Raw genomic sequence first — 24,181 nt, forward strand, 5'->3', positions numbered from 1 at the left:
ATGTCAAAAAAACTAAAAGTAGCCTGAGGCAGCAAACAAGGCTCCTTCCGAGAAAACAAGTGATCCCCTTCCTGTGTGGATAGGACACAGGGTACAAGTGAGAGACACCAAGGAGCCTTGGAGTCATTTTGGCTTCTGTCAGAGAGTATTTTTTTTTTTTTGCTTCCTGGTGGCATATGGAGTTCCCAGGCCAGGAATCAATCCGAGCCACAGTTGTAACCTATGCTGAAGCTGCAGTAATGCTGGATCCTTTAACCCACTGTGCCAGCAGAGGATGGAACCTGCATCCCAGCATTGCAGAGACACAGCTGATCCCATTGTGCCACAGCAGGAACTCCAGAAAGTACATCTTGAAAAGGTAATTTTCCCAACAGTACTAAGAAAACCAACACAAAACTTGAGGCTAAGAAGAATATCTCTACCTTGAAAAATTGGTAGTATTTTGAATAACCCGCAGAGGAGGACTCATGCCAAAGAAAACTACAAGTAGCCTGAGGCAACAAACAGGGCTCCTTCAGAGAAGACAACTTGGTCTTCCCATGCATCAGTCTTTTTTGGAGAGTTGCCTGATCCATCGAAGCCATAGATCTGAGTTAGTCAGTGGGATGGTCCATGATTTTCTCTTTCGTGATTTCAGGTGCATTCATTACATAATGATATCCTGGTATGAAAAACATAAACAGATTTTATATCAGAAAATTACAAATTTGATCCCCAAAGAACACATTCCAGTATGGATTAGTCATTTTACAGACTATTCTAAAAACAGCAAAACTGTAAATTATACAATATGTCATACGGTGGTATTTTACCTGGTGGTAAGTGCTATGAAAATAGCGTAGGGAAAGGGGGATTGAGAATGTTGTGATGCAGGGATAGGAATCATTTTTAAATAGGGTCTTCAGGGTAGGCCTTATTTAAAAGAAAGCAATTGAGTTCCCTACTGGCTCAGTGGGTTAAGGATATAGAGTAGTCACTACTGTGGCTTGGGTCGCTGCCACGATGCTAGTTCTATCCCTAGCCTGGGATCTTATGCATTTCAAGGAAGGGTCACAAAAAAAAAAAAAGAGAGAGAGAGAGAGAAGGTAATTAATGTAATTGAATTGAACAAACTCTAAAAACTAATAATGGAGATAGCTTTGTAGATATCTGAGGGAAGAGTAGTCCTGGAAGAGGAAATGTCCAGGCAAAAGAAACCAAGAGAACAGGAGTAACAATTTTGATGAATTTTAAGGAACCAGTGTTATTGAGCCAGGGAAAGAGAAAAAAGAAATAAGGTCAAATGGGTTATTTGTCAAGAGCAGCTGAAAGGATGAGTTGTCATTAAGTCAGATGGAGAAGGCTTTATATAGAGACATGGCTGTCAATAGTTTTGTACATATTGATTTGTGATGTGTGTTACATATCCAAGTAGAGATGTTAAGTGGGCATTTGGATATCAAGTCCATATTTGGCCAGGGATAGAAATTTGAGAATCAGTAGTGATTAGATGGGATGAGCTCACCAAGACTGTGTGGATAGGTGGAAAAGAGGTGAAAGAATTGAATCCGGGGGTAATGCAGGATAATGTTGTCAGAGAAAAGACAAGGAACCAGCAAATGAGACAGCTCAAGAGTGGGGAAGGAGGAGAAAAGGGAGGAGGAAAACTAAGATAGTATGGCATTCCAAAAGACAAGGGAAGAAAGATTATCAAGTGAAGAGTAGGATTACCTGTGTTAAGTGTGGCTGAAAGACTGAGTAAAATGTAGACTGAGAATGGAATGTTGGATTTAGTGATATGGAAATTTGTCCAAAAATTCTGGTGCCCTGGTAGAGTGTAGAAAATTTGATTAAATTAAAGAAAGTTTAGAAGAGAAAGCATTTCAGAGTGTGTAAATAAGACTACAACTCACAGGGGAAATGAAATGACATTATTTTAAAATATGGATAAAAACAATAGCATATTTTAGTGCTGATATCAATGATCCAGGAGATGGTGAAATAGTGATAATGTAGGAAAGAAAGGGAAATTTCTGGAGGAGGAATATCTTTGAATAGACCAGAAGGGATGGGTCTCAGTGCACAAGCAGAGAGTGTACTTTGGGATATATCATCTACAGGAAGAGCCAAGAAAGGAAATTGCGAGACTGCAGAGGCCCTTTTACTTAGGTTTTACTCCTTTGGACAGAATGCTCTTTATTCCCAACGTCAAAGGTTATATATTATTTTTCCATGCTATTTATGACTACCTTTGTATCGTTGATGCTTATCTTAAAATACTCTGTCAATATACGTGTAAACAATATATCAACACTTTCCTCCACCAAAATTCTCTATTCCTCTGTGATGTCCAATCTATAAAAGATGAAAATTTTAGAATAATCTTTTCTTTTTTCTTGCCCTCCCTCCTCCACCCGTTTTCATTTGAACACGAGGGGAAACTTTTGGAATCCTTTACTACTCTTCTCTCATCATGAGTCTAACCTAACTTTCAAACTTTACTGAAGAAACCGGAGACTTGCGTTTCCAACTGTCATTAGAATCACCCCACACAATTTGTCCCTTCTATTTCAAGAGTCTTTGTTAAGGTCTCCTGTTGTAAACTAGCAGGCTTTCAGCTACTATCTCCATCACTGTCCATTCAGATGTAACCAGGTTACAAGCATGGCTCATTGCTTATCACAACTGGTCCTATACTCTGTCCTTCTCCATCTTGACTATTCATTTATCTGCTCTGTGGGTAGATAGCTTCACTATTCCCTGAGATTAGGTAACTAGTTTACTTTCTAAAAACAGGCACATCTGTAAGTAATCATTTCTTCACCTTGGCACATGGTCTGGCTGGACATAACATTGGCTGGGCATAGGGTTTTTAGATTGCATTCATTTTTCTTCCAGTAGTCTATAGATCACAAGGCAATGCTAGCTGTTTATTAGAAATATCCAGGGAGCTAAAAAAAGAATTACCAATTTCATGCTCCACCCCCCAGAGGTTCTGATTTAATTCATCTGGGGTATAGCCTAGTATCTGCATTTGCTGAAGCTCCCCAGCTGATTCTCAAGTGCAGCCAGGGTTGTGATTTTGTGGATACTATTCTACTGTGATTCTTTTCTGCTGTCAACATTATTGTACTGCGGTCTAGCATGAGAGATGAGAAGCCCAATTCCAGTCTGACGTGCCTGTCTTTGTAATTCACTTGTTCTTTCTATATGGAAATCTTGATGTGTTCTCTTCATGCTTGAAATTTGGGGATTTTGTTTACTGTGCTTGGATGTGTCTTTTTCCTATAAATCCTGACTAAACTTAGAAAGCCCTTTTCATTGGGGTGTTTTTATCTCAGAGACGTTTTTCCATCTTATTTCCTATCTTAATATATAAGAATCTTTTTTATTCTTCTGGAATTCCTGTTTTTTGACAATTTACTTAATGTCACTTAATCTTTCCTTGCTTTTTTTAAATCCCTGTTTATTTTACTTTGCGATATGTCCTTCACTTTTTCTTCTAACCTACTAATTCAGTAACCAATAGTAAACATCTTCTCCCTCTATTGAGGTGCTGAACTTTTTTGTTGTTGATGTTGTTGCTATTTCTTGGGCCGCTCCGGCGGCATATGGAGGTTCCCAGGCTAGGGGTTGAATCGGAGCTGTAGCCACTGGCCTACGCCAGAGCCACAGCAACGCGGGATCCGAGCCGCATCTGCAACCTACACCACAGCTCAGGGCAACGCCGGATCGTTAACCCACTGAGCAAGGGCAGGGACCGAACCCGCAACCTCATGGTTCCTAGTCGGATTCGTTAACCACTGCGCCACGACGGGAACTCCGAGATGCTGAACTTTTTACACGTGAAGATGGTGTTACTGAAGTTCCATAAAGAAACTTTGGATTGTACTTAAATTGTCTTAAATGCTTTTTTCATTTCCATATTAAGTGTCCGTCAGGGGTGCTATATCAAAAGCCTGATTTGAGTATCAATCTGCTCTTTTCTCTCTTTATGATGGGCCTGCATAGGCGAGCTATAATTTTCTGGGTTCTGCTCCTTGCAGCTAAAATCCAGCTGCTGGGAAACACTAAATGGCAGTAGTCCCACAGGAGGGATTTTACTCTCCGTCCATGTGGGCTGGCTGTGTTGCAGCTGCCAGCTTGTCCTCCCTCATGGCATGTAGTCTTTCTTTTCCCTGGTGTTCCCAGGCCTCTCATCTTCAGGGATGGAAAAGTGAGCCCACCACTCCAACTACTTTTTCACCCATGAAAAGCCAAAGAAACCAAGCACACTCAGGTGGGCTCATCTTGGCCTCTATCCTCGTTCTTACACATACCCTGTCACCAAAACAAGATCACATTAAGCTTAGTAAAGGTTAAAGTAAGTTCTCTACCTCTGATTTCTACCTTTTTCCCAATGTGGAGCTCCATCAGTTATGGCTCTGAGAGCACAAGGCTCACACTTTTCAATCTCCACCTGTCTGCTTGTTGCTACAGAGGCTTGGCATGGGAGGGGCAAATGGGTTGGAATTAAAAGTAAAGGAACCTGGAGATCCTGTCGTGGCTCAGTGGTTAACGAATCCGACTAGGAACCATGAGGTTGCGGGTTCGATTCCCGGCCTTGCTCAGCGGGTTAAGGATCCGGTGTTGCCATGAGCTGTGGTGTGGGTCACGGACGTGGCTCGGATCCTGTGTTGCTGTAGCTCTGGCACAGGCCAGCGGCTACGGCTCCGATTCGACCCCTAGCCTGGGAACCTCCATATGCCGTGGGAGTGGCCCAAGAAATGGAAAAAAAAGACAAAAAAAAAAAGTAAAGGCACCAAGATCTATGAAGTCAGTGTATTACCAAGAGGTCCTGTTCTTCAGGTTCTAAACTTTTAAGAAATTGGTATTTGTTTGGCTTCATCCCAGGATACTCTGCACTGTGGTTCTCAGGGGGCTATTGATTGACATGTGGCCTGTTTACCAATTTCCAGTAATGCCACAGTAAGTAGGAGACCTTCTAAGCAATAATTTGCCATAGCTTGAAGATATAAAATTCATTTATATCCATCATGAGATATAATTAGTCTGTGGTATGCCCTGTGAATTGATATTATTTTCAAAGCTCCCCATATGGTTCTCATATGAAGCCCTGGTTGAGAACGACTGCTATAAATGAAAAAAGGACCTATATTATTTGATCTTTTACAACTACTGTTTATAGCAGTGTTTTACCAAAGTGAGGTCTGAGAGCTGAATAAATCAAAAAAACCAAGGTGAGGTATTTAAAATGAAAATCTCTCAGACTCACATAAATCTGATAGATTCTTGGATAGAAAGCTTAAAATGGACATTTTTACCAAACTATTATGATGATTCTTTTGCATACTGAAATTTTGGAGACCCACAATAAAGTATACAGTTGAATTCCATGTGAGGACAGAGATCAAGAACATAGGAGGTACCTTTTAGTTACAAATGAAAATCTCCTACTCTGATTTAAATTTTCCTCAAGGCCAATTGGTCCAGATCACCTTCTAATACTTCACTGACAAGGTACAGAGAAGTGAGGTATTGCCACTAAATTGTTAACCTGGAAGCTCAGTTTAAGGTGAGTGTTTTATTTCTTCAGTACATTTGAAACTGTGGACTCTCTCCCTTGTTCCTCACTCACTAATTTGTATTTGGGGAAGGAAGGGAGAGAATGGAAGACTCAAGGGAAGAGAAGAAAGCTGTGTGCTGCAGAGTGCTTTCAGACCCGGTTTTGCCTGCTGACTGCTCACTCATGCATCAGACAGCATAAGCTACATTACATATATGTAACAGGCTAACCGTAAAATCTCAGGCGCTTCACAGAATCAGAAATCTGGCACTTAGTATATAGCCAACATGGCTGGGAGGTTGCTTATTCTCTACATACTAATCCGGGACCCAGAAATGACAGAGGCTCCACCATCTTTCCAGATAACCATACCAACATAAGTTTTCAGCATTTGCTAGTGAGGGAAAAATGGTGTGGGCAATTTACATCTGATCTGCCTGCCTCTATCTTGAAGTTATGTTTGTTATTTTCTCTCAAAGTCCACCAAGAGGAAATTAACCACCAATTGTGTGGGAAGTTGGATGTTTTTTTCAATGGATGCAGGAAGAATCAGACATGATGTACTCTAGTAATCTCTCCCACACAAATATGATCACACTATGTGCTAAAAATTAGGTCAGAAAATAGGAACTAGCTGACAGATAAAAGTTATTTTCCTGCTTTCATGAAGCTCATGAGACAATGAGGAAGAAGTATAGATGTTTCACTTACGTAATAACAAAAGCCAGAGCTGTCAGTACGAGTCACATGAAATATAAATTTTACCCAGCCTCAAGCTTTACAAATTACTAGAGAGAAACATCAGCCAAATGTGCTACAGCAATATCTGGCAGACCTAAACCCATCAGATGCAGCCTTGTTTTCTGCACTATGTGTTTTGGTTCTGGAGTGAAGGGAGTTTATTTCGCATGGCTCTAATTAGCAAAGGGAAGCTTCTTAGTGTTTGTAGTCTCACAGTTTATACATCTCATCATCTCGCAGTCCACTTCTAGCCATGTGATTAACGTTCATTCATCAGCACAGCTGCAGTTCATAAATCCATAAATTACAGATACATTTACAAGTAGGCAAAAAAAGAGCAGGTATATTTCGTTAAAAGCATTCCTAAATCAGTAATCAGGGGCTAGTAAATTTCATCAGTTAATACTTTCAAGAAGGCACGCTTGGAGTTAAAAAGAAAAACTATCTCCAGCATTTCTAAAGTAGAAAGGATGTGTTACAGACCCACTGTTAACTTTTCCCGTTCAGCATCTGATCAAACAGCTAATCAAATAAAAGTAAACCTACCACAGTGATGAGCGCCCCAAGGGAAAGGCATTAAGGCCTAAAGGAGGAAATGATATGACAGGGAAGTCAGAGGTTTATATGAAAAATGGTGTTTGAACTGAGAATTGAAGGGAGAGAGAGGGTTAACTAGGTGACAGAGGGAGAGAGTAGATTCACCAGGCGGAGGTAATAGCATGTGGGTTGGGAAGGAGCAGGCTTGTTTGAGTAACTGAAAAGAGGTCAGTGAGACTGGACAATTTGGAACAAAACAGAAAACAGGGGTAAATGATTCCAGAGAGATCTGAAGGGGCCAAATCCTGGGCAGGGCAAAAGAGATAGGGGATCTTTATCTCAAAAACAAAGAGAATCATTGCAGCAGTTTTAATGGGGGTGCACAGAGAATGATGGGAACATTAGAGGAGAGGAGAGGGTGGAAATAAGGGGGTGGGTTAGGTAACTACTGCTAATGTCTAAGCAGAGAGATGATGGCATAAATTATGATTGGGTCCTGTAAATAAAGCAGTTTGATTCAATAGATGGTTTGGAGGAAATTAGGAATAACCTGAACTGATGATTGACTGAGTATGGTGATTCATTCAACATTAACTAGAGCGGTAAGATGCACTTGTTTTATCTAATCAGATGGTTCCTTTAATAATCAATCACAGGAGTTCCTCTCATGGCACAGTGGTTAACGAATCCGACTAGGAAACATGAGGTTGCAGGTTCAATCACTGGCCTTGCTCAGTGGGTTAAGGATCTGGTGTTGCTGTGTGCTGTGGTGTAGGTCGCAGACGTGGCTCGGATCTCCCATTGCTGTGGCTCTGGCGTAGGCCGGTAGCTACAGCTCTGATTAGACCCCTAGCCTGGGAACCTCCATATGCCGTGGGAAACAGCCCTAGAAAAGACAAAAAAAAAAAGAAAAGAAAAGAAAATGAAGAATTAAAAAAATAATAATAATAATCAATCACAAAGAAAACTAATAGCCAAGGGAATAAGAAAGAGCAGGAAGGTTTTCCCATGCACTAGTCAGAGCTTTGCCATTCTTTAGTTCTAATTTCTTAGCTGCCATCTAACATCTGTGATTTGAGGCAAGTTGCTTATTTAATATTCACTTATTAATTCACCTTTAGAATTAATAATAGCTGCCCTGTCCACATTAAATAGTGTATGAGGTATTTTTTAAATTATAAAGCAAGTTTATATTTATATATATTGAAATTATATCACATATAATTATAATATTATATTATTGCTATTAAATAAACTTATTAAATCTCAGTATGCTAAGCCAAGGCCCTGAAGAAGCTGAGGAAATGAATAGTGAAAAGCCTCCAATATAAACACAGAAGGGTAAATTTACAGTGGGAAATCTATATAAGGACAAGTAAGGTGAAGTCAAAACCGACTGTTTATGTTTTGAAAGGTTTTACTGGAAGTGCATGTGCAGAAAAATTTTCAAGCAAATAACAATAATCTTGGAATTGTCTTGCCAAGAATAAAATCTTAGAGGAGGGGACTTCCAAGTTTTTGTTTCTCAATTACAGTTTTTCTTTCTTTTTTTTTTTAAGGTGTAAGATCTGGGATAGCATTCAATTTCCTGTAAATTGTGCAGAGCAAGTGTGTGGTGACCTTTTTTCTCCCTCAGATTTTGATCTACTAGATATTCCCATGGAGTCTGCAGTAATAAAGACATCTACGGCTGACCCTGAGAGCCGAGGAAGACGTTAGAGAAAGAAAGGTGTGTCATGGATACGTGATACAGGTCTTTAAGAAAGGGTTGGGGAAGATAACTTAAGCATTCTCATCCTCTCATTTCTAAGATGCATTATTTTTCAGTTTTTAATAGTTCTGAAATTGGGATGCAGTTTATGACTATTTAGTTCAGTGTTTATTCCACACATACACCCCTGTCAATAACACCTGTTGTTAGATTCTTGCTACATCTGGCACTGAAGACATATTTTAGCAAGGAAATACAATATATTGGAATGATCACAATTTTTGAACAATCTTGCCAGTAAAAACCAAAACAACAAATAATTCTTGGAGAAAAATTCCATCACTTTCAAGGGGATTATTTAGTCTTCATTCATTCATTCAAACAACTTTAGTAAATGTCTACTATATGCTGAAACTATCTCAGAAAAACAAGTTCACATGTTCTGAGAGGAGAAGGCGTGAAAAGGCCATTATATGCAGAAATACTCCCCATAGCCCTGCATGCTCTGCCATGTTCCTCTGCCAAGGAACCTGCCCAGGAGGTACTTCTTCCCATCCCACCCCATGTTTTTGGCCATGCATGTGGCATGTGAAAGTTCCCTAGCCAGAGATCAAACCCATGCCACAGCAGGCACCTGAGCCACTGCAATGACATACCAGATCCTTAATGAGCTGAGCCACAAGGGAACTCCTCCATTCCCTTTTATCTTCTCCTCTAAGCCTTTAATTCTCCAGACTTGGTTCATCTTAAAACAAGCTACCAAAGATCATGGAATCTCTTGGAGGACCCTCTGGACCCACTCTTGCCTAGAGTGAGGTGGAGGTCAATGATTCTGACTCTCCACTCAGGAATCATGCCCATTAGAGAGTGTCCTTCCATAGGAATAACAACCTGCTTTCCAGAAGATCCCAAATCAAAAATGTAGTCATCAGATTACTCCAGTGGGGTTAAGATTAAGTACCAAGGAATGGAATTGATAAAAATGACCTCAGATATAGGGAATAAGGTTTTGTTTCCTCATCACAGAATTTAAGACTCTAAGAACATAGCATGAAACAACATTCTCAACTCTTCTTTACACTTGTCTACTATATTAATCTATCTAGTGTAGTCAAACTGGTTTAATGTTTGGTTATTTTCTTATTACTGCCTAATACCTTTAATCATTATATTCTTCTTTAAAAAAAAAAGGAATAAAGTACAGTTCAATACACAAACCACTCAATTTTTATCTACTACCTGTAAATATACCTACTCACCACTCATACCAAGGTACACCCCATAACACTACTTCAACTTCCTTTCCCTTTCCAGTTATCATTATCCTCAGAAAGAATTATTTTCTGATATGTATTACCATGGGTTCAGTTTCTATATTATAGTTCAATTTAATTATCTAACAAGAATGAGACAATGAAAGGGAAAGGTCACATGGAAAGGAAAGCATATATTACCTCTCTCTGCTTCCCTCTTTCACTAGCCACTCCTCCAAACACCAAGAACTATGAGTTGAGCCTGGTTTATCATTTAGTCATTGTGATGTCCCAAATTAATAAATACTGAATCCACAATTTCACTGTTATCTTCACGTTATCAATTATTTTCCCAGCAGTGTTTGTGAAATAAGCTGGCCAACATGTGACCCAAGGAAGAAAACTATCAAACTGACTTAAAGAAAAAGTATCTTGTAAAATGATTTCTTTCATTTCATATGAAGATATGAAGATATAAAAGACTTTTCTGTGTTAATAGTATATACTGTTTGCTTTTAAATCACGATACAAACAAGCCTCTAGAATGCTGTTCTCCTTTGTGTAACTCTGGCAATCCAGCATGATCCCCCACAAAATGGTGAATTTCCATTGATCAAGAGACTGATAATCTAATTGTTTGGTGATCTATAAAGCTACTAACCATACTGTCACTGAGCTCGTGTTTCTCTTACTATATTTAAGGCTAGGACATGACAATTCATCAAAAGCAGATCTATTTTGACTATGACATCCTCTGACTGACCTGTGTAGCGATTCATGAAAAAAGAAAATAAATGATGTCAGTTTGAAAAAAAGTGTTCTCGCTCAGATCTGGCATTGCTGTGGCTCTGGTATAGGCCGGCAGTTATAGCGCCAGTTAGACCCCTAGCCTGCGAACCTCCTTATGCCATGGGTGTGGCCCTAAAAAGCAAAAAAAAAAAAAAGTTCTCACCAATTTCCTAACAAACTTACCTCATGTCTTTTGATAATATACATATTACTTTAGTGACAGCTATGTGCAGGGAACCACACAAGAAAGAGGAAACAATTCCACTTTAAAGTCAATTACAATTTTTAGTAAGGAAGATTAAAAAAAATGAAAATGACTACCACCTAGAGTCATGTCAAGATGAAGACATATTTCTCTATGAAGAGAGACCACAAGTGGAGAGAGTGAAAGTTTAGGACAATTTTCTGGAGGCCCTCAACAAGAGAAATAGGATGTAAGATCAAAAGTTGAGAGTGTGAGAGGTGGGGGAGAGTCATTTTGGCAAAGGAACCATAGACCTTTAGGTATTCCTCAAAACCAAATATCCAGAACTGTAAATAGCCCAACCTCATAAAGCCCCTTCTACAACTATCATTAAATCTATTATTTCTGAAGCTCAGAGAAAAAAAAAAAAAGGTATTAGTCAATAAATGCTGTCAGAGCCCTGTGTGGAAATATGAGAAGTCTTTTCTTGAGGGTGAACAGACAGCAAGAAATAACATTCCAAATGTTACAATCCCCTATTTCCACTTGACTGGGAGGAAAAAATATGAGAACTAATACAAGTCCTCTTTTCCCTTTGGTTGATAGGAAGAAACTAGAAGTCATCCAATCTTAGTAAATATCAAATCAATCCCTATTAATAGAAAAATCCAACTCAGCATTGAATTTTCATTGGCCTAAAAAATGATGCCCAGAAAAATCTGGCTGGAATTTGAGTTCAGCTTTTTTGCTTCTCTTTATGTTGAACAACCACTAATCTTATGATGTTAAGCAAGATTATAATTAAAGTACTGAAGAGGTTAATTCACACCTAGCTCTGATGTTTCATGTACATTTTAAATGTATTTTGTAGTATTTGCCAAAGAAATCTTCATACACATCTATCCATTTCATCTACTGCATGATAGAACATTTTGTATTTGCTCAGGCATTTTGGCTCTACAGATGGTTCTTCATTCATAATGGGAGAGGGGAAATGTTTTGTCAGTGTTTTTCAACCTATCTTTTTATGCATTTTGTGGTAATATAAAATTTCTAAATGGTTCAGACATAGAAATGGTATTGCTCACTTTCCTCTCTCAGCTGAGCATTTTATTTTTACTCAATGGTATGGAACTCTCTTGCCTTAAATATTTGAGTCAGTTCAAAATTGCTTCTTGAGGAAATGTTCACGTTTGCCCGTAACCCCTGAACCTAACTTTATTTGAGTGGTAAGATTCCTTCCATATGAAAACTGATAGCTCTTTATTTCACAAGGCACTCCATTTGAATTTTGAGCCACTCTTATTGTTAGAAGTTTGCCTTTATAAAGCCCAAACCAGGAAACAAATCATTGGTCATCATCTGATATCTGAACCTCAACAGAATTAGTCAAATGCCCTTTCTGTATACAAATATATAATCCTTTAAGAAACCTTAATGAGATACTTTTTGTTGCTCTTATTGTTTTTTTTTGTTTTGTTTTGATAATGAAAATGTCAAAGTGTTTCTTTGCAGAGATGGAAGTGCCAGTTCTCTTCTGGTTTTCCACTAAATGATAACGATAATCTTTTTTGGCTTAAATAATCCATTTGAACATCTATTTCCTCCCAACTATAGTCTTTACAAATACATACAAAACAGAATGATAACATTTTTAAAAGTCAGTTTACTTTATCAATTTTATAGCAATAAAAGTAGTTCACATTTAGAAAACTGGGAATATCTTATTAGCCAGAAAGAAGATATGTGACTTTATAGGATTTTTGAGCATTTTGTAAAAATTAAGGAAAATGTCAGTTTTCCTTAAATATCTAATTTAAGTTTCACATCCTCTGTGAAGCTTTCCATTTCCTCGTTTTTTTCCAACATTCGGGCATCATCCATTTCCCTTTAAAATTTTGCCTCTGTGATGGTCATAGACCATATTTGTATTTTGGTTCAATGTCTACAAGTCTATCTCCCAGCTAGATGGTGAGCTACTGGAGGACAAGAAAGTTAACCATTTATTGCATCCTTCAGGCCTGGAACATTGTGCAAAATCCATAGATATTAACTGACTTGAATTAGAAGTTGAATTAACTCCATTTCCCAAAGACAAGCTGAATAGATTCTATTGATTTGTTCCAAGGTCATAGATGTTGATGGTTTAGAATGAGGCTTATTCAGCTTTCCCTGTCTCATCTAGACAGGCTTGTTCAATACGCACCATTCATGCATTTCATGAAACTATATTCCTAAGAAAATCCATTAAGCTTTCATACTCATGTATAACATTTGTTTTTTTACAGCTTATAATATGGAATATACTACATTTTGAATAGGGGACATTTTCTATCAAAAGTGCTCTCATGTGCATACTGTGGATGGCCACACATTATCCATAGGAGTCATTTTTAGCAGACTCCTAGACACATAATTTTTAGATTCATGCAGTTTTAGTCATACTTTTGGATTACCTGGATATTTTCTCAGGATTTTCCTAGTTAGGCAAAGAGACCACTGTAAACTTACTAAAATAAAGCAAGCTGATTCTATTGTACTAGAATAGTTTAATAATAAATCAAAAGGAAAACTCTCATTCTAGGTTGAAAATGAGCAGAATAATAAAATAATACACCCAAAGAGCAAAAATAGATATTTCTGTGTCCAATTATACACCAAACTCATAAAATCTAAGCCTAGAACATTGCCACAGGACACTGATACCACTGGGTGATCAAAACTGCAGCATTTGATTGGCAAAATTCTGAACTAATCTAAAGAAACACAGAAGCAAAAAAAATATGAGGTCCTGGGTGCTTTATCTATGTCTTTCATCCCTCTGGAGTGTTGATTAGCAGAAGCCCACATCCACTGCAATTCTGAGAAGTGACACATGGCTACCTCAGGATATCCACAGAGATACCAAGTAGAGTCAAGGAAACAATCAATGGGGGAACAGATTTCAGTGGTGGTAAACAGGTTCCATCTTATTGCCCCTTACCTTCCTCATTGATTTTAGGACTGAGTCACAAAAGGCCATTTGTTTTAAGGGACATTAAATACATGAGAAACGTGTACTGAATTCTTAAGAACGTGAAGCAGAATGCTTCTGCATCCAACTATGTGGCCTTTTATATCTTCTGAGCCTCAGTTTCCTAATCATCAAAATTAAAAGATAGGATTCAATGATTTATCTAACTCCTTAAATAATAAGCAGGTTGGTATTAACTTCATATATTTAGATCCTCCCACAAATTTTTAAAATGATTTTTCTTGGGAGTTCCCATTGTGGTGCAGCAGAAACGAATCTGACTAGTATCCATGAGGATGTGGTTTTGATCCCTGGGCTTTCTCAGTGGATTGTGGATCCGGAGTTGCTGTGAGCTGTGGTATAGGTCACAATGGGCCTCAGATCCTGAGTTGCTGTGGCTATGACGTAGGCCGGCAGCTGTAGCTCCGATTCAACCCCTAGCCTGGGAACTTCCATATGCTATAGGTGCAGCCCTAAAAAGACGAAAACAGAAAAGAAAAATCCTTTGAGGGAATAATAATCACCACTTTTATCATCATTGTCATCATCATCATCATATTATTACTACCATGTTCATGATAATGTAGAAGGTTTCTCTGAGTTCCATTCTCAACTCAGATTTCTCAATTTCTTAGAGCAGTCTATTTGGTATATTTGGAGGTTATTGACTTTGACTAGTACAAAGGGAAAAACTCATTTTTATGACCAACTCCTTAACTACATAATTTTAAGTGAAGATCTATTTGTCTGTTTATCTTTGCCATATTCTTCTTAAGCAAGCCACTTGTCCTATTGACACCTAAGATAATGACCACTTAAGATAGTGATTGCCAGAGTTCTCATTGCTCAGCAGTTAATGAACCTGACTAGTATCCATGAGAACGTGGGTTCGATCCCTGGCCTTGTTCAGTGGGTGAAGGATCCGGCATTGCCATGAGCTGTGGTGTAGGTCGCAGATGCTGCTCACCCCTGGTTGGTGTGGCTGTGGTATACGTCAGCAGTTACAGCTACGATTCAACCCCTAGCCTGGGAACCTCTGTGTGCCATGGGCATGGCCCTAAAAGGACAAAAAAAAAAAAAAAAAAGATAATGATTACTATGCATGTTAATAATGATGAAAAATTTTAATAATTGGTAATTAGTATTTCATGATATTTCACTCAACTTTCTAAAGATGTCATCTTTTGCATTCTTTTTCAGATGGAATGTTTACATTAAGGAGGGCATTCTAGAGCTGTATTCAGGCTTCACTGCTATATACCAGATATCAAAAACACAGAGGACTCTGGAAATTTCTAAAGAAGCCATGTAGAATATTTTTCTCTGTACTCCTTATAGGAGGTAGTCTATCACTGAGTTATAACTTGTTTCTATTTTTTTAATATTTTAGATATGTAAAAAAAAATATTTTGAAAAGAAGAGTTAAACACAACCCTCCTCCACTATGCCAGCTATTGAAACAAATGCTGCCAGCCAATACAATTCCTAATGTAAATGTGATTTCCATACTCATTTATAGGAACATTTTCACAGTGACACAAAAGTAATCTTTCTAAATGCAAATCTGATCATGATGCTGCCTTCTCTAAACACTTTAGCGGCATCTTACTTACCCTTCAATGTTGAAGTTAAAACTCCTTAGCATGAAATATAGGAAACTCTTATTTTGCCAGAGCTATTGCTCCATTCCTTGTCCCTTATTGCCACATCCCACATTCTTTCAGCTGAGGCTTCAGCCTTGCTAAACAACTTTTAAACAGTTTTCAAAACATAACCACACTCCCAACACCCATTCTTGCCTCTACTCATGTGGTTTGGTCTTCCTGGATGTCCCACCTTCACCTCTTAAGTTCCTTAAATGAATCAGAGATATCACATCTGGAAACATCAACCATCTTGAATGTTGACTAGAGTCTAGGATGCAATTTAAATAGGTCTCCAAATAAGCAAATCAATGTTAAAAAAAAAAAACAAAAAACAAAGAGAGACCTAACTTAGAGCCTGTTAACTCTAAGTTCAGACAAGAACTATTATCTGGTTTCTATGGTTATAGAAGATTAGAAACAGCAACTTTGAAAAAAGAAGTGAGCGGACAGATAAGCCCTAGTTTACCAGCAAGAACTGAAATATGAAAAGCCGGGCAACAGGAAAAAAAAAAAAGATACCAGAAAAGCTTTTAAACTTTTATAAATTTTAGAATACAGAGCAACCTACATCATTCAGAACTAGTTAAATTGTGTTTAGAATTTACTTAGTATATATTAGTAGGAAAGTTATAAAATATTTTAGAAACAATGTGATTTTTAAAACCATGAAAGGAATGGTATAGAGAGAATAGGACTTTATTATCTAAACAGATGAAACATATGTAGAATAATTCCATAATTCTAGATACGTATAGTATTGCTTTATTTGGAATTCTTTTTTTTTTACCTTTTATTTATTTATTTTTCTACTGTACAGCATGGTGACCCAGTTACACATACATGTATACATTTCTGTTTTCTCATATTATCACACTCCATCACAAGTGACTAGACAGAGTTCCCAGTGCTACACAGCAGGATTCTTGACATAAAAAAACAAGGCTGTTTATTTTTTTTTTTTTGTCTTTTGTCCTTTTAGGGCTGCACCGTGGCACACGGAGGTTCCCAGGCTAGGGGTCTAATCGGAGCTGTTGCTGCTGGCCTATGCCACAGCTCATGGCAATGCCAGATCCTTAACCAGGAAGGCCAGGAATCGAACCTGCAACCTCATGGTTCCTAGTCAGATTCATTTCCTCTGAGCCACTACGTGAACTCCAAAGCTGTTTTATATTAGTGAAAGATTTCAAATCACCAGTGACCATATATTTCTTTCTTAATTGTACTGAATTTTGACAACACCTTTTCAAAGGAAAAATAAATACTTAGGTAATATTAATAAATTGTATCCTCAGCTATACCAATCATAATTTTTGCTTTTAAAGAGAGTCACAGGGGCAGATATCTATATATGAAAGCAGTTATGGTTTAAGCTATATTTTAAAATCTTAGCATAGATGTTTTATGACATAGATACCTATAAGGCCATTGAGGCAAGAAAATCAGGAAAATAGGGACTTCCTAGGTGCTCTGGTAAACTAGAATCCACGCAGTTGAAAGGATGAATGATAACTAACTTGATTGAAGGAAATGGTGGCTCAGAAGAACACCATGCCCCAGGATAGTTCCCACATAAGATTTGAGAAAAAGGACATTTTTTCCATTAATGTGTGTTTCTCTTAGAAAGACTCCAGGATGGATGTCTTGCATTGAGTCATGGGGAGAAAAGTTCCCAGTGATGGTCACCTTCTCTCTTAGCATTAACTAGAAATTTATTTATGAGATGAATGATATCACTACTCATTTCCGTCTGAGCTATAACTGGAAATGCCCTTTTATTTACTGCCTATTACCTAGCAGTGGAAAAAAGTAAGTTTCCTCCAAATATTTCTTATTCACCCTCTCCTTTTTGATTTCTCCATTTCTGTGATTTAAGTTTCTTCTCTAGTACTTTTTTTAGCATCCTCCCCCCAAACATCATTTTGTGTATCATTTTATACACCTGATGAAATATACACATTGAAAGAGAGTGAAAATACATATTCTTCCTAAAGTAATGAATATTTAAAAAAATTAACTGGGCATCAAGATAGCAAACACATCTAGTATACAATTGGAGAATTTATAATAAATTACTAAAATAATCTTATAATAGGCATTCAAACATTAACTTAGTATCATCTGTGCCTTTACCACTAATCCAATAGCAATCTGATGTTGAGAGAGAGTTGGGAGCCTCAGTGCACATGAAAAACACTGCAGTAACTGGAGCTGAGGCAAGGCTGTTCAAAATGGAGCCTGACTCTGGATGGAGTCCCCTTTTCAAAACTATCTTGTTCACACAATCTGAGTGACATCTGAGAACAAGAGCATCCTTGGACAAATGTCAGCCTTTCATAAGAATACTTTCCAAATGTGGTTCTGCTTGAGTTGGAAATCCAAAGACTCAAGTTTGATTCCAAGGCCTACCACTTAACTTTACAAGCTATATGACTACAGCTATTTATTTAACTTCTCTGTTTCAGTGTCCTCATTGCTAAAGCACATATGATAATAGCACCTGCACCTCACAGGTAGGTACTACGCACATTAAGGTACTTAGTGGAAATGACTGGCATAGATTACTACTTGATAAACTTTAGTTATTTCTGTTATTAAGGTAATTCTGTAGAGAAGAAGGCATTGGTAAAACTGAAAATCTCTTGCAGGAGTTCCCATAGTGGCGCAGTGGTTAACGAATCCAACTAGGAACCATGAGGTTAGGGGTTCGATCCCTGCCCTTGCTCAGTGGGTTAAGGATCCAGCATTGCCGTGAGCTGTGGTGTAGGTTGCAGACACGGCTCGGATCCCGCATTGCTGTGGCTGTAGTGTAGGCTGGTAGCTACAACTCCGATTAGACCCCTAGCCTGGGAACCTCCATATGCCGCAGGAAGTAGCCCTAGAAAAGGCAAAAAGACAAAACAAAACAAAAAACAAACAAACAAAAAACAAATGAAAACTCTCTTGCAGAAAGCATTTCATTACTTTTAGCTGATAAAATTAGAGAGTACACAATTATGTCCTTATTCTCCTTAGCCATATGCGGTTTTATCAGGATCATTTCAGGAAGAGATCTGGATATTTTTTTTAAGCCAGGGATAACAGAAGAAAAGACATGAATTCCAGAAATGCTGTCACTAATGGAAGGCTATCAGGTACTTGGGGCCAATATCTAGGCATTGCTCTTCTGAGACCAATGCCCTACTAAAAATACCGAGAGAATCATGATGTAAAAACAGAAGTCAGTTATCAGTTCTGCGTAGCTTCCTTTCAGTCAAAAATAGTACTGTTTGTTCTTTGTTGTAACAGGCAGCACAAAAGAGGCGATGGAAGAATTTCAAAGATTTGATTAGTTTTGTGGATTAGTGAGCCAGCTGAAGGGAATAAAATGATTGGTATGGCACTAAAAAGGAAACACTAACTCAGTTTGGATTCTAAATCAGATTTCTAAGATCACCTGATTCAGCTCAATGAAAATCCTCTTCATTCAAACTCCTTCCACTCCAAATAACATGAGGAATGTGAATAACCATCCCAACAAGCAAAACAAAAACTTAGATGTTGGGAGGATATGTAGCAAAGGGAAGTTGTGATCCACACACAAACAAAATGTTAATAAATGTGACAACATTTTGGGCTGGGGAAACAAAGGCCACACCTCTTTAAATAGGCTGGGCTGTGTAAAAGAACACCATGTGACTGTTCCGCTCAGAGCAGTCTTCTCTCTCTGGACTAGCTGAAGTCTTGGGTTTTTATTTCAGTTATTTGAGGTGTGAATTTCCTCTTTATATTTCTAGAGAATAAAAGTAAAACTTTAAATATCACTGTTTTGAAATACTATTGTTTATTTTAACAAGAGAGAGGAAAGAGCAAGGTGATGGGAATATGGATATTTTTAATTCCATGTGCCACATACAAGATGACCCTTTTTATTTGGCTGTTTTACATGAATTATCTTGTTAATCCTTACAATAGTCCACTAAGGTAGATCTATGTTTTCCTACTTTATAAATAAGAAAATAGACTCAAAGAGCTTGCCAAAATAAACTACTAGCTTGTAGGAGACAGAGACCAACTCAGATTCACCTGCCTGTGAACCTTTGCTTATTGTAGTTCACCACATTGCATCGTCAGCCAGAGAGACCATCCAGGTCTCATTCCTTTAAGGACCTAACAGCTAGCATGCCAAGAGATGCTGCCTTCCTTCTAGAGGGGAAGGCTCTGGCCATTCTAGACAACAATGGTGGGCAGTAAGCCTTTACTCCTAGCTTACTTCCTCCTTTTGTGAAGGCTGAATTACTCTTCTGGTTCAACCTAAGAAGCATAAGACCATTGCCTTATTGAGTGGGAGGTCAGTAACGAGTATGTAGAAGGATTCCTGGCAGAGAGGATTAGAAAGTAAATAGCATGTTTGGAAAGGGTATTTGAGATTTAGAATAGAATGGAATTCATACTTCTGGGTGGAGGAATGTAAGTTTTGGCACAACCTTCTTTCCTAATAAAGAATTTATCAATCCATGCCCCAAGTTGTAAATAATGAAGTCAGATTCTTCCCAGAACTCAAAACTCTCCTTATTGGTGATGAAAGCACTCAGGACTTTGTTATTTTAGTCTGTTAAACAGCACTGACAATGGTTGAGAAGAGACTAAGATAACAATGGGCACTGAGATTTAGCTAGGTTTCCATGTTATTCACTGAATCATTTTTGTCCAGCTCAAGCTCCAACATGGCTATGTCTCATCTCTGACTTCTTAGGTTGGTTATGAACCCCACCACCTAGCTCTTCACTGAACAGAGCCTAATATGAATTATTAATTATCTCCTGTGCTTTATACAACTGCATTTTTTATTTTGAATTTAATTTTTTCATTTTTTTAAATGTTATTACCCAAATCCAAATTTTTTTCCTACTGTACAGCATGGTGACCCAGTTACACATACATGTGTATATTCTATTTTCTCACATTATCATGCTCCATAATAAGAGACTAGACATAGTTCCCAGTGCTACATAGCAGGATCTCTTTGCTAATCTATTCCAAAGGCAATAGTCTGCATCTATTAACCTCAAGCTCCCAATCCATCCCACTCCCTCCCCACCTCCCCCTTGGCAACCACAAGTCTATTCTCCAAGTCCCTGATTTTCTTTTCTGTGGAAAGGTTCATTTGTGCCATATATTAGATTCCAGATATAAGCGATATTGATAGATGACTAGATTAGGAAGATGTGGTATATATACACAATGGAATACTACTCATCCATAAAAAGAACAAAATCATGCCATTTGCAGCAACATGGATGGAACTGCAGACTCTCATACTGAGTGAAGTAAGTCAGAAAGAGAAGGACAAATACCATATGATATCACAACTGCATTTTTTTTTTTGTCTTTTTAGGGCTGCACCTGCAGCATTGTTAGTTCCCAGGCTAGTGGTCAAATCAGAGCTGCAGCTGCCTGCCACAGCCACAGCAATAGCCACAGCCACACCAGATCAGAGCCACATCTGTGACCTACACTGCAGCTCACAGCAACACCGGATCCTTAACCCACCGAGGGAGGGCAGGGATTGAACCTGCGTCTTCATGGACACTAGTTGGGTCCGTTACCACTGAGCCACAACAGGAACTTCTACAACTGCATTCTTAACTCCTCAAGGCCCAGGGCTGGAGCACATAAATCTTTTCAATCCTGGGATTCAACAAAATAGTGTGAAAGCACTTTACATGAGATAAGCCAAAATAAAGCTTTGGTATCATAAGCTTTCACAAGCCTACCATGGTTCTGGGCAAAGAGAATCATTATTTTATCACAGTAATAAAAGAAGCTGAGACTTCTCACATTTGCTGAGCAGTTTTCTAAGGTATAAACTTGTATTATTTTACTCAGTCCTCACAAGCACCCTGCAAGGAAGAGATGAGAGTCTGACTTAAGAACCTACTTCCTTAACATTTACTTTCCCTCCTACTGAGAGGATCCAGAGCCAAGAAGAATTTCAAGTCTTCATTTTACAGATGAAGAGGTAAAGACCCGAAGAAGGTAACTGTCTTGCTTATGGTTAAACTACCATTAAATGGTAGAACTGAGGTAGAACTTAGTTTTCTGGTCCTAAGCTCAGACTTCTCTAACTACAACATACCTCCCTGTATGTGAGGCAATCCATACACTATGTAATTTGATGCAATTTTAATGTTTTCCAGGAAAACAATAGTAATACGGAAGTTTCTCAGTCACTGCCATACTCAGTTCATGGCTTGTGAGTTATCTTTTACAATACAGTAATACATAATAACTAATTGTTTTAAAGGTAGCATCCTTACCACTTAATGTTGAATGACAGCATATTTTTAGATAAGAGTCATAAGTGTTATGAGATTCTGCTTAATGAAGAACTTAAGCACGATTCTGCTTGATGAGAAAAATAGGTGTTTAGGCTTTTTGATTATTTGTTTCAATTTTAAATTTATTTTTACTTATCAAGTATTTCAAACACAAAGTATAGAATATATTGTTCATGCAAGCATCCATATGCAACAATAACTAAACACATTAATATGTTGCTACATATAGTTCAAATCTCCACTTAGAAAATAGAAAGAGCCAGTGCTCCACTATTCATGTTTCTTCCTCTCTCTAAATGTGATCTCTCTTCTGAAATTGCCATGCATTTCCTCATGCATGTATTTTATAGTCTTACTATATATGTATGCATGTAATCATAAATAATATATAACGGTTTTATATATTTTTAAATGTATATGAAGGGCTACATATATTATGAATCTTTTTTTGCCTTTCTTATATCACCTTACATCATGTTTTTGTTTTCGCTTTTAGTTAAAGAGGATTGTCTCTACATATGTAAATTACATCCTTAGGTGCTAAGGAATAGGAGAAGTGCAAGCATAAGATAAAATTGTGCTTGCAATTTTAAATAGCATATTTAAATAGCATATCTCCATAAGGCAAAAGCTATTGTATATTTTCAATTATCTATCTTGTAGTCTTTAATGCAGGTGATATACTTCTAAAATAAAGATAATAAAATTAGGGTGGTGATATAACAATAACAATATGCAGAGAATGAAGCTGTAAAACATCATAAGAGAATCTAGGGTAAGGTGGAACCACAAAGAAGTGTAGAAAATTCCAAATACTCTCAGATCCCAGTCCTGCTCAGCCTTTGGCTTATTGCTCGTTCACTCCCCATGAACTCTCTAATACTCAACTGCCTTCATCTCCTGTGCTTATAAAGGCTTAATATTTTCTCTCGGCACAGTTCTGAGTTTTATCCTTGGTAAGAGTTGCCAGTGAAACCTCCTTCTCTTCCTTGCCCTTGATACCTTGCCACCCAAGCAAACCTCCTAACAAGTCCCCTACCTGGTCCAAGAGCTCTCCTGCAAACATCCTCCCTTTGATGGCAAATTATTTTGTACTTCTTGTTGCATTATTCATATTTTTAGTCTGAGGAAATTCCTAAAGATACTTTACTCTTCAGGGATTACCTGCCCTTTTGGGTATGAGCTTTTTAATACTTAGTCTATTGAAATAAAATCTGATGATCCAACAGTGGGTTTCTCTCAACTGTAAGTTTTCTGATCTGTTACTCCAATGAGTTATGATATATTTCATGGGTCAAGTGGTTTTGATAATTATGCCCAATATGAATGTGACTGATAGTCACACAAATTGCTTCACCAGTGAATATATCCAACCATCTTGGAAATCATGATATTGAGCCACACCATACAAAAAGCATAGAAAGAGAAATTTCAATCCATCATTACTACCAAAACAAGATATGACAATAACAAGACTTCAAAGTAAGTATTCTATTGGACTCTCATTTTATAAAGCACTATAAACAATAAAAAGTATGTTTTTGAGTGGAAAATAAAATTTTATATAAATAACCTATTAAAAACATTAAAAATCTATTGCATTACAGATTTCCATTTAAAAATTTCTATAGTATGTGGCTGGATTGGAATGGGTCATCCTATAGTATAAGCCTATATAATTTATAATTATAGATAATCCCTTCACAGATATGTTTTGATAGTCTACATTTTTATTTGTTGGAGTGTTTTGGGGGGACATATTACATCAACCCTCCTTGCTCCAGAGATTCTTTCCAATTACTCTATCCATTGTCCAGAAAGAATTTTTTTTACAGACCAATCATTTAAATGTTTATTTTCCTTCTAAAGAGAGGAAAAATTGTCAAACTCACACCTTTACAGTTAATTATAACTGGTCCTATCCCAAGGTCCTTTCTTTAAGAAATACTTAGTTATAAAATTATTTCTACTTGAGCACTGTTTAGACAGGGCTGTAGTTTTTCTAAGACATTTTTAAACACTGGAATGTTTTGGAAATACAATCTCTCTTATTAATGTAAGAGCCTGCCCGTAAACTTGAGTTAATTCTGTTGAGTCAGGACTTACTGATAGATTCCTGAATTTACCCAGAGCTTTAAACATTGTGTTCCAAGTGCCCTTTGCCCCCAAGGAATCAAGGAGTGCATTAATGTAGTTGTCACTGTAATATTTAATAAGGAACCTTGTATAAGATTTTAGAAACTTTCCATTTGAAGGTGTTTTTTGTTTCTAAATAATACAGAAACTATCAATTACAAATAGGGCCGAGAAAGCAGGAAAGCTGGTCGATTGCACTTATTCTGCATTTACAGAACATAGAAAAACAGAATTTAAGAAGTTGGTAGTCTGGAGATAAGAAAAGTCTTCAAGTCCGCTGGTATTACTATGTGTAACAGTAGAAATTAA

At 37.6% G+C, this 24,181-nt stretch overlaps 1 protein-coding gene across 1 annotated transcript in view; it reads right to left on the reverse strand.

Annotated features, from left to right (window-relative positions):
- Positions 1-293: 293 nt before the first annotated feature.
- MACC1 (MET transcriptional regulator MACC1) overlaps positions 294-24,181 on the reverse strand; it is a 108,225-nt gene continuing 84,337 nt past the window's right edge. Inside the window, exon 7 of the mRNA XM_047753301.1 lies at positions 294-661. The gene's annotated coding sequence lies outside the window, so the exon portion shown is untranslated. The remainder of the gene's footprint in view (positions 662-24,181) is intronic.

This window comes from Phacochoerus africanus, chromosome 11 (genome assembly GCF_016906955.1).
Source record: "Phacochoerus africanus isolate WHEZ1 chromosome 11, ROS_Pafr_v1, whole genome shotgun sequence".
Classification (NCBI taxonomy): Eukaryota; Metazoa; Chordata; class Mammalia; order Artiodactyla; family Suidae; genus Phacochoerus; species Phacochoerus africanus.